Source organism: Panthera onca, chromosome B1 (genome assembly GCF_046562875.1).
Source record: "Panthera onca isolate mPanOnc1 chromosome B1, mPanOnc1 haplotype 2, whole genome shotgun sequence".
Classification (NCBI taxonomy): Eukaryota; Metazoa; Chordata; class Mammalia; order Carnivora; family Felidae; genus Panthera; species Panthera onca.
The window spans coordinates 59,106,146-59,122,055 of record NC_138342.1 but is presented as its reverse complement, the minus strand read 5'-3'; the positions used below and the strand labels follow the sequence as shown (position 1 = coordinate 59,122,055).

At 38.4% G+C, this 15,910-nt stretch overlaps 1 pseudogene; it reads left to right on the top strand.

Annotated features, from left to right (window-relative positions):
* The window catches only part of LOC132693075 (small ribosomal subunit protein eS24-like), a 29,291-nt pseudogene extending 13,836 nt beyond the window's left edge, over positions 1–15,455 (top strand).
* Positions 15,456–15,910: the final 455 nt, after the last annotated feature.

Sequence of the window (15,910 nt, the reverse complement as noted above, 5' to 3'; positions counted from 1 at the left end):
AGACACTTGGGCCAATACGTGGCTTTGTTTGCAAGAGAAAAAAAAAAAAAAAAAAAAGTATTATTTACCTTATGAACATGGAACCAACAGAAAGTATTAAAAGTTATCGAGAGGGGGGCACCTGGGTGGCTCATTCAGTTAAGCATCTGACTTTTGATTTCAGCTCAAGTCATAATCTCACAGTTCGTGGGTTTGAGCCCTTCAATAGGCTCTGCACTGACAGTGTGGAACCTTCTTGGGATTCTCTCTGTCTCTGTCTCTCTCTCTCATTCCCTCTGTCTCTTTGCCCCTCCCCACATGCATGTACATGCACTCTCTACCTCTGTCTGTCAAAATAAATAAATAAACTTGAAAGAAAAGTTATAGATAGTTACAGCGGATTTTATTATTTTGGATTTAATATGCATCCTAAAACCCTAATTGAAAAAAATGTTTTAATAAGAGAAATCTGTCAAAAACATATACATATAAAGAGCTTTGGTAACAGCATGTAACTTGAATTCTCAAAGGATATGACTTGCCCCTAAACACCCTGTAGGAAGTGATTTTTCTAATCTGTTCCTGTTTTTAAAATATAAGATATTAATAGTCACACCATAAACTATCTGAAAAAGATACTTTATTAAATGTATATGACCTTCAGTTAAAGGAAACAAAATGTCAGCCTTTAGATTTTATGCACTATTGCATAATTTTCCCATTAATATTTTCATCCTGCCTTTTTCTAAATGTTCTAACTTCAAGTTGAAGGTTGAGTTAGAAGGCACAGAGTAGAAGTTGCACAAACTGTTGCCAACCTAATCTTTTAAAAAGTGTTTTCAACAATGAATCTCTATTCCCAACCACCTCTCATCTAAACTACTTCTCAGGATCCTAGAGTTTCCAAAATCTGGACCTAACTTTTTTACTTTATTTCCAATAATCCTCAGTGCTCTTCTTTTCTTCCAGTTGGGCCTATTAAATTCATTCATTCAATAAATATTTGTTGAGCATTTATCATGTGGCAGGCATCAAAACATAATGTAGTGGTAGCATGGACTCCAGAATCAAACCACATTAAAATACAAACTAAAATGCCACCTACTATGAGATTCTTTAACCTCCATTTGCCTCTGTTTCCTTATCTGTCAAAAAAGGGTATTATAGTATCATAAGTTTTTTGTAAAGATTAAAGGATATAATACATGCCAAGTACATAGAACAGTTCTTGGCACATAGTAAGCCCTCAATAGACATTAGGTGTTAGGGGCACCTGGGTGGCTCAATCAGTTGAGTGTCCAACTTCAGCTCAGGTCATGATCTCATGGTTCATGAGTTTGAGCCCCACGTCAGGCTCTTTGTTGATAGCTCAGAGCCAGGAGCCTGCTTAGGATTCTGTCTCCCTTTCTCTCTGCCCCTCCCCCTGCTCTCACACACACATTCTCTCTCTCTCTCTCTCTCTCTCTCTCACTCTCTCTCTCTCTCTCTCTCTCTCAAAAATAAATATTTTAAAAAATTAGAAAAAAACATTAGGTGTTATTAGAGAGTGCATAGTATTTAAGAAAAACAAAAAAATACAGCAAAATTGAGTAATTGCTATTCCAGGGGAAGTACAGGGTGTTATGGCAGGGCCAAACACAAAGCAACTACATTGTCAGGAAAGGTTTCCCAGAAGAAGTGACATTGAACGTGAGTCCTGAAATATAAGTTGGAGTAAGCATAAAGGAGTGGTCTGGGCAAGGAGAGCTATACATGGAAAGGCCCAGGAGCACATTAACATGGTACTTTAGAGACACCGAGCGAGATTCAGTTGGGGGGTAGGGTGGCAGGATCCAGGTCCAGAGTCTTAAAGACAATTTCAACTTTAGACCAAGAATAATGAGAAGCAATTTGGGGGACTTTAGGAAGAAAGGCAATGTGACCATATTTGGGTCTGAAAATAAATAGCTGCAGCCTGGAGAATAGATTGGAGGAAAAAAGGGAGAACAGGATCAAAGACTAGATAAAAAGCATAGTCCTTGCAAAGTCTTTCTTTACTGCTTGAGCTCTCATTGATCACCACTGATCACTTTCTTTCTTCTAAACTCCAATAGCACTTTTTTTTTTTTTTTTTACTGTGGCAGTATGCCTTTAATCCATAGGCTTACCACAGTGTTAATATCCGAGAGGAGACAGAATGAGAGAAGAAATAGTCATCTGCCTTTCCAACAAGCACAGCTCCAAGAAAGACTCACAACTGTACAGGTGTTGTAGGTCAGATTCCTAGAAAGTAGTCCCTGAGATTGAGTTTAGTGTATGGGGGGGGGGGGGGGGGGTATTCATGGAACAAAGGTATACCCATGGGATCGACATTTATGGAAGAAAGGAAAAGGAAGCAGGAGTGAGGAGAGGAAGAAGTCAAGCGACAGCCTCAACCAACCCCTTTGGAACCTTTGGAGCTAGAATGGCCTTTCAGATGGCAAGGGCTTTATACTCCACATCAATCAACTATTGGCTATAGGACTTCTTGTGTGATTCTCTGTAACTGAGGCAATCTCTGAAAGCTATTTATAGATAGTCCCTTCAGCCGCTGAGGCTCAGTCCTTCACTAAAAAGGGATTCGGGTGGTGTATCAGAGTGTCACCACATTGGGATAAGATAGCCCGAACTCCTTATTCAAAAAACCTGACCATCAGGTCAGCCCATCAAAATCTTCATCACACTTTACACATGGCCATCTTATCATACCGCCTAGTAGCCATGACCTCCTTCTCAGAATAAAGATGAATTTCCAGTGTAGAGAGACAAGTGAAGAGGACTAAGGGAGGAAAAAGAAGAAGCTGTGTTTGTACTGAGCTCCAAATTTAGCTAGAATATTTTGGGAAAATATGTCCAGGTATATACATCAGATAGGCAATTGCTGTTGGAGGGCTATTGTCATCAACTAGCTAGAGGTACACAATGCTGTGAACTCCTGGAGTACTTAGATACTGAACTTCAACTAAACTGAATATAGCATTCCCCCAGGCTATGCATGGGACAACTATTTTACTACCCAATGCTCTCATTCTTGAGGAGATAGATAGATAATTGGTAGATAGATAGATAGCTATACAGATACACACACACACACACACACACACACACACACACACACACACACTTGACCTATTAAATGGTGTTCTCAAAATAGGAAGCAGATATTAACTGTGAATAAAGAGTTGACTGCGTGATCCAGTTTGCATCTGTGGCTCAAATTCAAAAGTGAAAAAGGAATATAATCCACTCTTAGAAGATGTCTATGTCCCTTAGAATACCATAAATTAAATATCTGTGACGATCTCTCAACTTTCTTTGATTCTTTTGCTGGGGCCCTTGTACTCTTGAAGAGAAGAGTGAGAAACCCCAATTCTTTTTTTTTTTTTTTTAGAGATAGAGAGCATAACTGGGGGAGAGAGGCAGAACAGAAGGGTGGGGAAGAGAGAGAGAGAGAGGGAGAGGAAGAATCTCAAGTAGGCTCTGTGTCACCATGGATCCCAAAGCAGGGACCCAATCCCACACTTTCCCATTGTCCCACTTTCCCATTGAAAGTACTGACAATCCTGGGATCATGACCTGACCAAAATCAAGAGTAGGACGCTCAACCGACTGAGCCACCCAGGCACCCCAAGAAACCCCAATGTCTTCCAGAAACTATTGCAACTGTAAATCTGTGCTGGTATGAGAATGTCCATCCCCAAGACCTTAGGCCAATTCAGAGGGAATGTGCAATCTAATCCACATTCGAGAGAACATTATCAGGAAAATGGTCTTCCAGACCCACTTGGAGCAGTTTAAGTATTTGGTAATACTCTTTAGCCATTGGGACACTTAGGTAGCTTTTTGATTCCCCATGATCCAGATATGTCAAAAAATGTAGCCTTGTATGACTGCCTTGGTTTTGTGGCCCTAGCACTACTATACCATCTCATCTCTGAGGAAACTCCAATAAATGTATCTTTGAGAACTTTGGGTTTGAATGTCTGTGATAGATTTTGTTGCATGAATTTAGCTAATGCTGAAAACTACATTTCCCAAAATTCTTTTCCCTGTATAGTACAAAGTTAGAGTTGACCAAAAGAGGAACTACATGAGAAGTTTGGAAGGCAAAAATGAAACAGAAGTTATTACCTTTAGAAGGTCATTGCAGTCAGACATGGTGACAAAAAAAAAGACACAGAGTATTAGTAGGTGCTAGCTTTTCCTCCCCTGCATTTGACTCCTTCCCACCTGCTTTTTCTGCTGGCCAACTGTGACTCCATGCCCTCTACCAGGTACTTGACTGTAGAGCCATGGAGGCAATACCTAAATGAAGGCAATAACTTCCTAGAAGCCGCAATTTCCGTAGATCTTACCTTCACTTTGGCATCCTGAAGGACTTGGCTTCTTGATTTTCCCTGCAGGATTCAACTTGTCCACCAGACGGGTATTGTACTGGTGTGATGAAAGTACTGACTGGTGATGATCTTTCTGAGTTTCTAACTCCTTTCTTCCAGACTTTCATTTCCAAAGCTCCTTTCACGTTTAACAAATCCCGTATTTTTATAAATTATATAGTGGCTTTATTATCCTGAAAGAAGCTTGAATGATATCTTTTCCAGCCAAGTACGTTAGAGAAATTGGATAAGATATTAGGGTCTACAAATGATAATTATCTTTCAAGAGTGGAACAGCTTCTTCACCTCAATCTCACCCATACCCTGCCTTGCATCTCCTTCTCACATCATAAAGAGAGCCCTCCATCATCTCCATAGAGGAATCACCTCTGTAAGGGTCCCTCAGATTGAGGTGTACTCTGCCTGTGCACGTATTTCTAGAGAAAGCTATTGATGGCAATAACTAATTACACAATATACAAGACTGCATATATTTCCTATAAACATTGCCTCTAAGGTCTGGATACATTTACCTGAGAGGTCTTAAAACTCTTCTGTGACCTGATGTCCTTAACAAGGAATAGCACAAATGACAAGAGAGCTAAGCATACATCAGGTGCAGTGTATCATATTCTTCTTAGAAAGTTCAACTCCAGGGGCGCCTGGGTGGCTCAGTCGGTTGAGCGAACAACTTTGGCTCAGGTCATGATCTCGCGGTCCGTGAGTTCGAGCCCCGCGTCGGGCTCTGTGCTGACAGCTCAGAGCCTGGAGCCTGTTTCAGATTCTGTGTCTCCCTCTCTCTGACCCTCCCCCGTTCATGCTCTGTCTCAAAATAAATAAACGTTAAAAAAAATTTTTAAAAAAAGAAAAAAAAAGAAAGTTCAACTCCATATCATATGTAGCAGGTTCATATAAGGCAAGAGGAATCTATAAAATTATTGATGTACAAGGTTATTCATGCCTGAGGGTCTTTGTTCAAAGACTGACATGGCCCTACAACCACAGCTAGAAGTGAAAAACTTCATCAGTGGGTGAGAAGAGGCAAACGCTTGAACCAAGAAGCATCTGAAGGAGCTCCAGAACTACTAGAAACAGCCCTGAAGAATCAAGGTGTTGCTTGCACTAATATGAGGCCCAGACAATGTAACCTGGTTAGATCCATTCAAGATCCTGAATATGACCCATGAGGATGTCTGGTAATCCTTTTTCTGACAGAACTTTCTGATGCAAACCACTATTTATAAGGTTTGCATCTAGAAGCAAAGAAGGCTCAGGATGCCCTGGGAAAAACTATACCCTAATCCCTCAGAGTTCATTAAAAAGGGTTTGACCTAGCCCTTCCCCTTCATATAGTTTTAGCACAATTCTCAGTGCTTCCACCACAGTGGGGCACAAAGTATTCGTTACATTGGATCATATTCTGCTTCAGAGCCTGCTGCCTTGCCGATTAAAAAGGTGTTTCCTCTCGGGGCACCTGGCTGGCTCAGGCAGTTAAGTGTCCGACTGTTGATTTTGGCTCAGGTCATGATCTTGAAATTAGTGAGGTTGAGCCCGCATCTGACTCTGCACTGATGCTTGGGATTCTCTCTTTCTCTCTTTCTGTCCTTCCCTTCCTCTCAAAAGTAAATAAATAAACTTTAAAAGAAAAGGTGTTTCCTTTCTATAAACGACCTGGCAATATACAGTGAGACCATATACAGTGACTAGCCTTGTATTTCTAGAATACTTCCCTCAAATTCTTCAATGTCTTAGTTCATCCCTTCCTACTCACTATCCACACAGATGGAGGTTAAAAAGAGTGACCAACCAGACACAGAAAGAAATGTCCATGGCTACATATCAAATAATTAATATGACTACATCATCCATCTTAAAACAGAGAAATTGGCCTTTCACAATTTGTATATATACCCTCTTTAATAAATATGTATTTCATGTCTACTGTTTTCCTTTATACCTAGCATCACCATAACTTTTGGCTCGGTCAATTCCTGGAAGAAATCCAAAAGAACCCAAAGGAGTCATGGACATCTCCTGATGCAAGGCTTCTGTGGTTTTCATATCCACTATTACTTAGGCCTCATAGCACGAGTCTTCAGTTTCTGCAACCAGCATTGTCCTGACTTCCGACGGATTGCCAATTTCTATGTCTATGACCACCTAAGTCAAATCCTCCAGCTACTTCCCATAGTCTGTCCCCCTCAAAGAATTTCACCAGACCTTTCACCCAGGCTTCCATTATATGGCAAATGGAATTGCTCCATTCATCCTTTACTTTACCATCATCATCATAACACCTTCCATCTCCTTCTTCAGATAAGTTCCTGCCCTTTAACTGAAATCTTGAAGATATCAATTTCCCTAGGCCCTTCTCAAGTGCATGTTTTTGGCAGGTAAATGAGAGAGTTTTTGCCTAATGACTCTATTCTAGTAAAATAGGAGATAAGATCATCTTCTAAAAGGGAAGGGAGGGGAAAGATCAGAGGAAAATGTCATCCTTCATCTTCAATTCATCAGGAAGTCCTATTTGCTCTGATTTTAAAATATACCTTGAATCTAACCACTTTTAGTTACCTCCACTATTAACATATTAGTGTAAGCCAACATTATGTCTTGCCTGAATCTACTAAATAAGCATTCTGACTGCATCTTTTGGTCTCTTCCACATAAGCAACTAGGATGACCTTTTCAAAACATGTATCACAGCACTTTCTTGCTTAATACACTTCAGTGGCATCCCATCTTTCTTTAGGTAAAGACAGAAGCTTTACAATGGCCCTCTGTGATTGGCCTTTACCTGTTTCTTAGACTTATATGGCAATATGCTGTTCATAGCTTTCTGACACAATGGCAGTAATAGCCATCTTTCAACTACTTGAAGCCACAATAATTCCTTTTATCAGAAGGAATTAGGATAGATGTACTTTATCCCTCCTTTACCTAGTTATCTATTTCCCTTTACCATGTCAGATCAACAATAATTTCTCAAGAAAGAACTATTGTACTTTTATAGTACCATGTACTTCTTCCCTATAGTAATTACCATAGTTTCAGTTTTCCCTCAATTATGCTTTCCATTAATTATTTTAATTAATTATTGATTATTTTCCATTAATTATTATCTTATTTACATTTGATTATATCAATAGTTACATTATTATACCATATTTATTGATAATCTATAAGATAATTTGTGGATTCTTGTATAATGTCTTTCCCCCACTTAGCTTGTAAGCTGAGTAACAGTCGTACCATGATTATTTTTGCTCACCGTTGTATTCCCAAGTTCCAACCCAGAGCCTAATACATTTATGGTAGGTACTCAATAAGTACCTGTTAAACAAATGAAAGCTTAAATTGACAATCTTGAACACTAAGAAAGACAATACAAAGAGCAGACTCTGTGGCTCTTCATAAGAGATATGTACCACCCATCACTACTTTCTAGATTTCTGACCATAAAGTAGGGGCCTTCTACTTCCAGTTTTACCATTCTTGCATCCAAAATTCATTTTCACTAATCTCTGTACACTTGACATTAAAACTCCACTCTGAACCCAATGCTTTGCAACTTACCCAACTGCCAGAGACAATGAGCCAAAACACACAGGAGGGAATGATTTGGACTTTGTCATTATTATAGCCAGCCCTGGCACTGCATCCAATGGAGACAGTACTTAGTAAAGAAAAACACATATGAACAACCACTGACGCAAATCTCTTATGTAAGGTCCAGTGGTTTTTGTTGAGGCACCACTCCATGGCCAGAAATGGCGGTTATGTTGCCTACAGAAACAGGGGTTGAGTCCCTATAGAATAATGAAAGTGAAGTCATTTGAAGTGGGCATGATCATTAGAACATACTTTTGAGAGCAAGCCAAGAATCAGAAAGAGGAAACCAAATACCAAAGTCTAGTTCAAAGGACAGAAGCAGAACTGTAATCTGGGAATGGAGCCACAGTAAGAGGCTAGATGGACTATGGAATGAATGGGTGCAGATCAGGAAGCAGGGAGCTGTGTACAAAATAATCATAGTGAACAGATCAGAATAGACAAATACCTGGGGCTATGGCCATAAATGACTGATTTAAGGCACAGAGGTGGAACAGAGCATCCCACCAAAGAGATGTGATAGCTAGGTTTTCTAGGGAAAACCTTGGGAAAGTCTTCTCTTCCTTGAGAAGGAAAGCCTGGGTGTTTATGCAGGGGTCAGAATAAAAATCTCTCCAACCAATTTCCTTTAATTCAGGCCCCTCACATATTCAGCATGTGATCCACACCCAATAACAATTAAGCTTTAGTAACAGGGAGGCTTCAGGGAGCTTCAAGTACTACAGCCCTTCTCATATCGGGAGTGCTAAGTCCTCCAGCTTCATTGCCATCTTACTTCTTTCTCCCACTGAATTCTCGTGTTGACGCAAGTTATGACCTATGATTTGTCTTCTAGCTTTTGACCTAACATGTATTCCTTGCATTTGACAACAGATTCAGTTTTATCAACTTTTTTCTTTGGCAATGCTTTATATCTATTCTTTCGCCTCCTTTTTCTTCTAGCTATTTCAGATAATTAACTAATTTACTTAATATTTACTGCCTCTGGAGTCCCTTCTCTAGCTTAACTTTGAATGGCTAATTTCTCTACCTAATCTGCTCTAAACCTTTCCACTCTTAGAGTAGCAAGGGCAGGACTTATTGAATATACAACTTAATATGCATTTAATTATTATCTTATAAATATTTGTCCAATTTCTTGCTGTTTCTTGCATATGAGCCTATTTTACTAAGTAAATCTTAACTTTCTTTAGGAATTAGATTGATTTTATACTACCTCTCTCATACTGATAATACTGAGTACTTCGTCAATATATTGAGTTTGAAATAATAACAAATTATAGATGAGGTATAATGGGTATGGCAATGTTTAACCTCATTCAAAAAGCCTTCCTGAGAAGTTAAGTGCTACCAGATCCCATTCAACACTTCTACAATCAAATTTAATAAAGTATTATAATCTTAATAAGTAAGATATGTATATATATCATATACAAATAATGTATTTGTTTTTAAAGAATGTTTATTTTATCAAACCTTGGAAATTTATCATTGGAAACATGCTCAGAAATTATTTAACATAATTTCCTGATATATTAGAGAGTACCACCTTAATATTGATCTCTAACCTATGAGGACAATGATTAAAACATAACTTATTGAGAGAAGCCAAAGACAGTTTTCCTGAAAAAAAAATGGCATTCAAGACAAACTGATTTGTAGGTATGAGTGAGCTAGGTGAAGGGGGCACACAAAGCATGGGGTAAAGGCAGGGGAAGGAGAGGTAGAGTGTCCACTGGGTTTGAGTAACTGAAACATAGAGTAAAGGGAGAGTAAGGGCACAAGATACCCTAGAAGTGGCCAAAATTTGAAAACCTTGTCGAGAATTATGGACTTTATCCTAGGAACAGTGAGAAGCCATTGACAGGTTTTATGAGTAGCATAATATAAGAAGATTTGCACTTTTTTTTTTAAAAAGTCACTGTGGGGACACCTGGGTGGCTCAGTTGGTTAAGCGTCCAACTTTGGCTCAGGTCATGATCTCACAGTTCATGAGTTTGAGCCCGTTGTCGGGCTCTCTGCTATCAACTTGGAGCCTGGAGTCTGTTTTGAATTCAGTATCTCCTTATCTTTCTGCCCCTTCTCTGCTCACGCTATCTCTCTCTCTCTCTCTCTCTCTCTCTCTCTCTCTCTCTCTCAAAAATAAATAAACATTAAAAAAATTTTACAGTCACTGTGGACTTCTGTTTCTAGTCAAGATGAGTAACCAGGTTTAGGTTTACCCTTCTGCCTGAAATAAGTAGAAAAAATGGATAACATCTGTAAAATAATGGCTTTGAAGATATTGGCTATCAGTCTATGAAGGACATTTGTCCCCTGTCAAATGAGAACAAATAAGGTAAGCTATACTATCCCCAGCTTACTGCCTAGAGAAAGGTTTCAGGCTGCAGTGCAGGAGGAATAACCCTGAATTGAAGAGAAGGAGCTGGGAGTCTGAGGAAGTTAAGTAGGCTAGAAGTGGCAGGAATAGTACAGGAGAGAAGAGAAAGCATGGAGAAAGAATTCTAGGGATCTCCAGAGAGTGTCTCTTGAATATTCAGTTAACTATTCATTAGCACATACATGTGAGGAAACTATCTGAAGCTGGGGGAGAACGACCCGAAAGGATTAAAGGAAGAGTATTCATAACTCAATATGGACTAAGATAGTGCATGTTCCCAACAGCCAGAGTGGAAAGCTTTAGGATACTGAGAAGATTATTGCCCCAGTGATTGGTAAGATTTCATCATAGACTAAATCTTGTCTGGTCCTATCTAACACAGCTTAGCGGCAAAATTTCTTAGAACTAGTAATAATAAGCAAATCTTAAACGCTGCCAGAGGAAAAAGACATATGATACAAGACCAAAGATAAAGATGAGAGTAAATTTCTTATCAGAAGCAATTCAAGCTAGAAGATAGTGGTACAACATCCTAAAAGTATTGAAAGAAAAAAAAATCAACCCAGAATTCTTTACCTTGTGAAAATATTTTTCAAAAACAAAAATGAAATAAGGACTTTTTCAGACATAAAACAAAGCTGAAAGAATTCATCACCAGCAGACCTGCACTGTAAGAAATAGTAAAGAAAGTCTTTCAAGAAAAAGGAAAATAATACCAAATGGAACCTAAATCCACATAAAGGCATGAAGAGCATCAGAAATGGCAACTACATGGGTAAATATAAGGACTTTTTCTTGGAGAGTGATGCTAGCAAGATGATGGAGCAGAAGATACCAGTCTTCATCTCTGTACATAAAACAACAATTAGATAGTGATCCAGGAATGAAAATAGCCCTGGGAGAACTCAGAGTCAAATTAAAAACCTATAGCAACTTAGTGGAGCAAAAAAAAAGGGGGGGGGGAGATAACTGTACAAGAGGATCACTGGTGAGATTGGCACAGCTGAGATATCTGGAGGTGGCTAGGAACAAAACAGAAGGATGGAGGCTATCCGTAGCAATTCTACAGTGGCAGGTGCCACTGTGATCCCTAATGGCCAGCTCTGTGGAGAACCCTGGGAGATTTTGCTGCTGATTATCTCAACAGCCCTTGCAACAGCGGTGGACTCTCTGCAGCTTTCATAGCGGAGGACCCTCTAGTGTTCATCAGCAGACTTCAATGTCCTGGTCCACATGGAACACCCAAATCTTTTCCATTGTAGTGACCAACAGCCATAGCAGCCAGGGAGAACCCCGGAAAGAGAGATGCTGCTCTACCTCCCTCCCACAAAGAAACTGCTGTTGTAATTCCCCAGAACTGGGGCTGCCATCTTCTCTCCAACCTTGCACTTGCCCTGTACCCAACATTGGAGCATCTAAATATATAAAGCAAATATTAATAGATATGAAGGGAAATAGACTACAATGCAAAACAGTAGTGGACTCAATCCCCCATTTTCAACAATGGATGGACCATCTTGACGGAAAATCAACAAAGAGACATTAGACTTGAGCTACACTTCAGAATAGGGCTAACAGACATACAGAACATTGTATGCAATAGCAGCAGAATACACACTTTTATCAAGGACACATGTAACATTCTCCAGGCCACAATTCTTAAGCCACAAAACAAGTCTCAACAAACTTAAGAAGACTTAAATAATATCAAGCCTCTTTTTTTACCACAATGTTATGAAACAAGAAATCAATAACAGGAGAAAACTGGAAAATTAACAAATGTGGAAAGTATATCTACTCCTGAACAATCAATAGTTCAAAAATTAAATCAAAAGAGAAATTTAAAAATATCTTAAAACAAGTGAAAATGGAAATACAGCATAGCAAAACTTTTGGTATGTAGCTAAAACACTTGTAAGAGGGAAGTTTATAATGATAAATGTCTACATTAAGACAAAGAAGAAAGATCACTAATAATCTAACTCAAGAAACTAGAAAAATAAGAACTAAGCCCAAAGTTAGCCAAAAGAAGGAAATAACAAAAATCAGAGCAGAAATAAAATACAGACCAGTAAAACAATACAAAATATCAACAAAAAAGTAAGAGCTGGTTTTTGAAAAGATGAACAAAATTGACAATCCTCTACCTAGACTAAGATAAAGAGAGAAGACTCAGATAAGTAAAATAATATGTGAAAGAGGAGACATTACAACTAATAACCCAGAAATACTAAGAATCATCATAAGAAATGATTATTAATATTTATATACCATTAATAGTTAATAATTACATACCCACAAATTGGGTAACCTAGAAGTAATGGATAAATTCCTAGAAGCAAACAATCTATGAAGCCTGATTCATGAAGAAATAGAAAATCTTAACAGACAAATTACTAGCAAGGAGATTGAATGAATAATCAAAAATTACCCAGCAAAGAAAAGTCAGGGACCAGATGGTTTCACTGGTGAATTCTACGAAACTTGAAGGGGAGGTGACACAAACTTATTTTACAAGGTCAACATTACTGATACCAGAGCCAGATAAAAACACTACAAGAAAAGAAAACTAAAGGTCAATATCCCTGTTGAATATAGATACAAAAATTCTCAACAAAATGCTAGAAAATGAATTCAACAAAATATTAGAGGATTATACACCATGATCAAGTGAGATTAGGTATAGAATGAACATTCCAAACATAATAAAAGTCATATATGACAAGCCCACAACTAACATCATACTCACAGGTGAAAAGATGAAATCCTTTCCTCTAAGATCAGGAACCCAGAAATAAACCCACACATAATATGGTCAACTAATCTTCTTCAGAGTCACCAAGAATACACAATAGGGAAAGGATAGTCTCTTCAATAAATGGAGTTGGGAAAACTGGGTATCTACATTCAAACAATAAAATTGAACCCTTACACTGTACAAAACAAAACAAAACTCAGGGGCACCTGGGTGACTCTGTCAGTTAAGCATCTGACTCTTAATCTTGCTCAGGTCAGGTTCTTACAGTTCATGTGTTCAAGCTCCACATTGGGCTCTGTGCTGACAGCACAAAGGTTGCTTGAGATTCTCTCTCTCCCTCTCTCTCTGCTCCTCCCTCACTTGGGTGCACATTCTTTCTCACTCTCAAAATAAATAAATAAACTTAAAAAAAACCTCAAAATGTATTAAAGACTTTAATGTAAGATCTGAAACTGTGAAATTTTAAAATAAAAGTAAGACAAAGCTCCTTGACATTGGTGTTGGCTATTTTTTTAATTTGACACCAAAAATAAGGGCAACAGAAGCAAAAATAAACAAATAGGACTACAACAAACTTAAAATTTTCTTTACAACAAAGAAAATCAACAAAATAAAAAGGCGACATATGGATTGGGAGAAAATATTTGCAAAGTATACATCTGATAAGAGGTTAATATTTAAAATATTTAAGGAACTCACATAACTTGATAGCAAAAAACCCAAATAACCCAATTAAAAAATGGGCAAAGGACCTGAACATTTTTCCAAAAGGAAATAAATATATAAATGGTCAACAGGTATATATGAAAGTGCTCATTATTATCAGTCACTGGGGAAATGGAAATCAAACTCACAATGATCATCTCATGCTTGTTAGGATGGCTATTATGAAAAAGTAGAAAGATGCCTAATTTTCGAGAGGATGTGGCAAAAAAAGAATCCTTGTATACTGTTGGTCAGAATGTAAATTGATACAGCCATTATCAAAAACAGTATGGAGATTCCATAAAAATAGAACTACTATATGATCTAGCAATCCCACTTCTGGTTATACATTGAAATAAAATCACTATCTTGGAGATATTTGCACTCCCGTATGTATTGCAACATTAATCACCACAATCAAGGTATGGAAATAGCCTATGTGACTACCACGCACATGCACACACATACACACACACACACACACACACACACACACCACATACACAATGGAATATTATTTAGCCTAAAAAAGAAGGAAATCCTGCATTGCAACATGGATGAAGCTGGAGGACATGATGCTAAATGAAATAAGCCAAACACAGAAAGACAAATACTGTATGATTTCACTTATATAAGGAATCTGGGGAAAAAAATGTGAATTCATAATAATAGAGAGTAGAATAGTGGTTACCAGAGGCTAGGGGTTGAGGGAAAAATGGAGATGTTTGTCAGAGGGTACAAACTTTCAGTTATAAGATGAATAAATTTTGGAGACCTAATGTTTAGCATGGTGACTAGAGCTAATAATAATGTATTACAACACTTGAAATTTGCTAATAGAGTAGTTCTTTTTTTAATTTTTTTTAACATTTATTCATTTTTGAGAGATGGAGAGAGACAGAGCATGAGTGGGGGAGGGTCGGAGAGAGAGGGAGACACAGAATTGGAAGCAGGGTCCAGGCTCTGTGCTGTCAGCATAGCTTCAGGGCTCGAAGCCATGGACCACGAGATCACGACCTGAGCAGAAGTCGCACACTCAACCGACTGAGCCACCCAGATGCCCCATAATAGAGTAGTTCTTAAGTGTTCTCACCACACACAAAAAGATAATTATGTGAAGTAATGAATATGTTAATTAGCTTGATTGTGGTAATTATCTTACAATGTAAATGTATCAAAACATATTGTCTCTTTTCCTTCTTGGCTGCTTGAAACTCTGTCACCATCAGGAACAGCACAGTAACCCTTCCAACCAGGAAGTTTATGACCACCAGCTGATTACTTCAGTGGAAAAAAATGGTCATTGATGTTCTTCACTACGGAAAGGCAACTGTCAAGTACCTAAGACAGAACTTCTGGAAAAACTAGCCAAAATGTACAAGACCATAGCAGATATCATCTATGTATTTGGATTCAGAGCCCATTTTGGTGGTGGCAAGACAACTGGCTTTGGCATGATTTAAGATTCCATGAATTATATAAAGAAAAATGAACTCAAACGTAGACTTGCAAAACACGGCCTTATGAGAAGGAAAAATACCTCAAGAAAACGGCAAAAGGAACACAAGAACAGAATGAGGAAAGTCAGGTAGACTGCAAAGCCAATGTTGGTGCTGGCAAAAAGTGAGCTGAAGACTGGAAAACAGGAGTAAAGATTCTGCAGTAGCTTTATCTGTGGTGACTGTGCAGATTTTTTTTTTAAATTTTTTTTTAATGTTTATTTCTGAGACAGAGAGAGAGCATGAGTCAGGGAGGGGCAAAGAGAGAGGGAGACACAGAATCAGAAGCAGGCTCCAGGCTCTGAGCTGTCAGCACAGAGCCTGACGCCGGGCTCGAACTCACAGACTGCGAGATCATGACCTGAGCTGAAGTCGGACGCTCAACTGACTGAGCCACCCAGGCGCCCCAGACTGAGCAGATTTTTTATGAGAGGATTAATAAACTGAGAACTTAAAAAAAAATACATTGTACACCTTAAATATATTACATTTTTGTCAATCATATATCAATAAAGATGGAAAAATGAAACTAAAAGACTTTTTCTTATTTAAATATCTTCAAAATATAACTGACTCCTTAAAG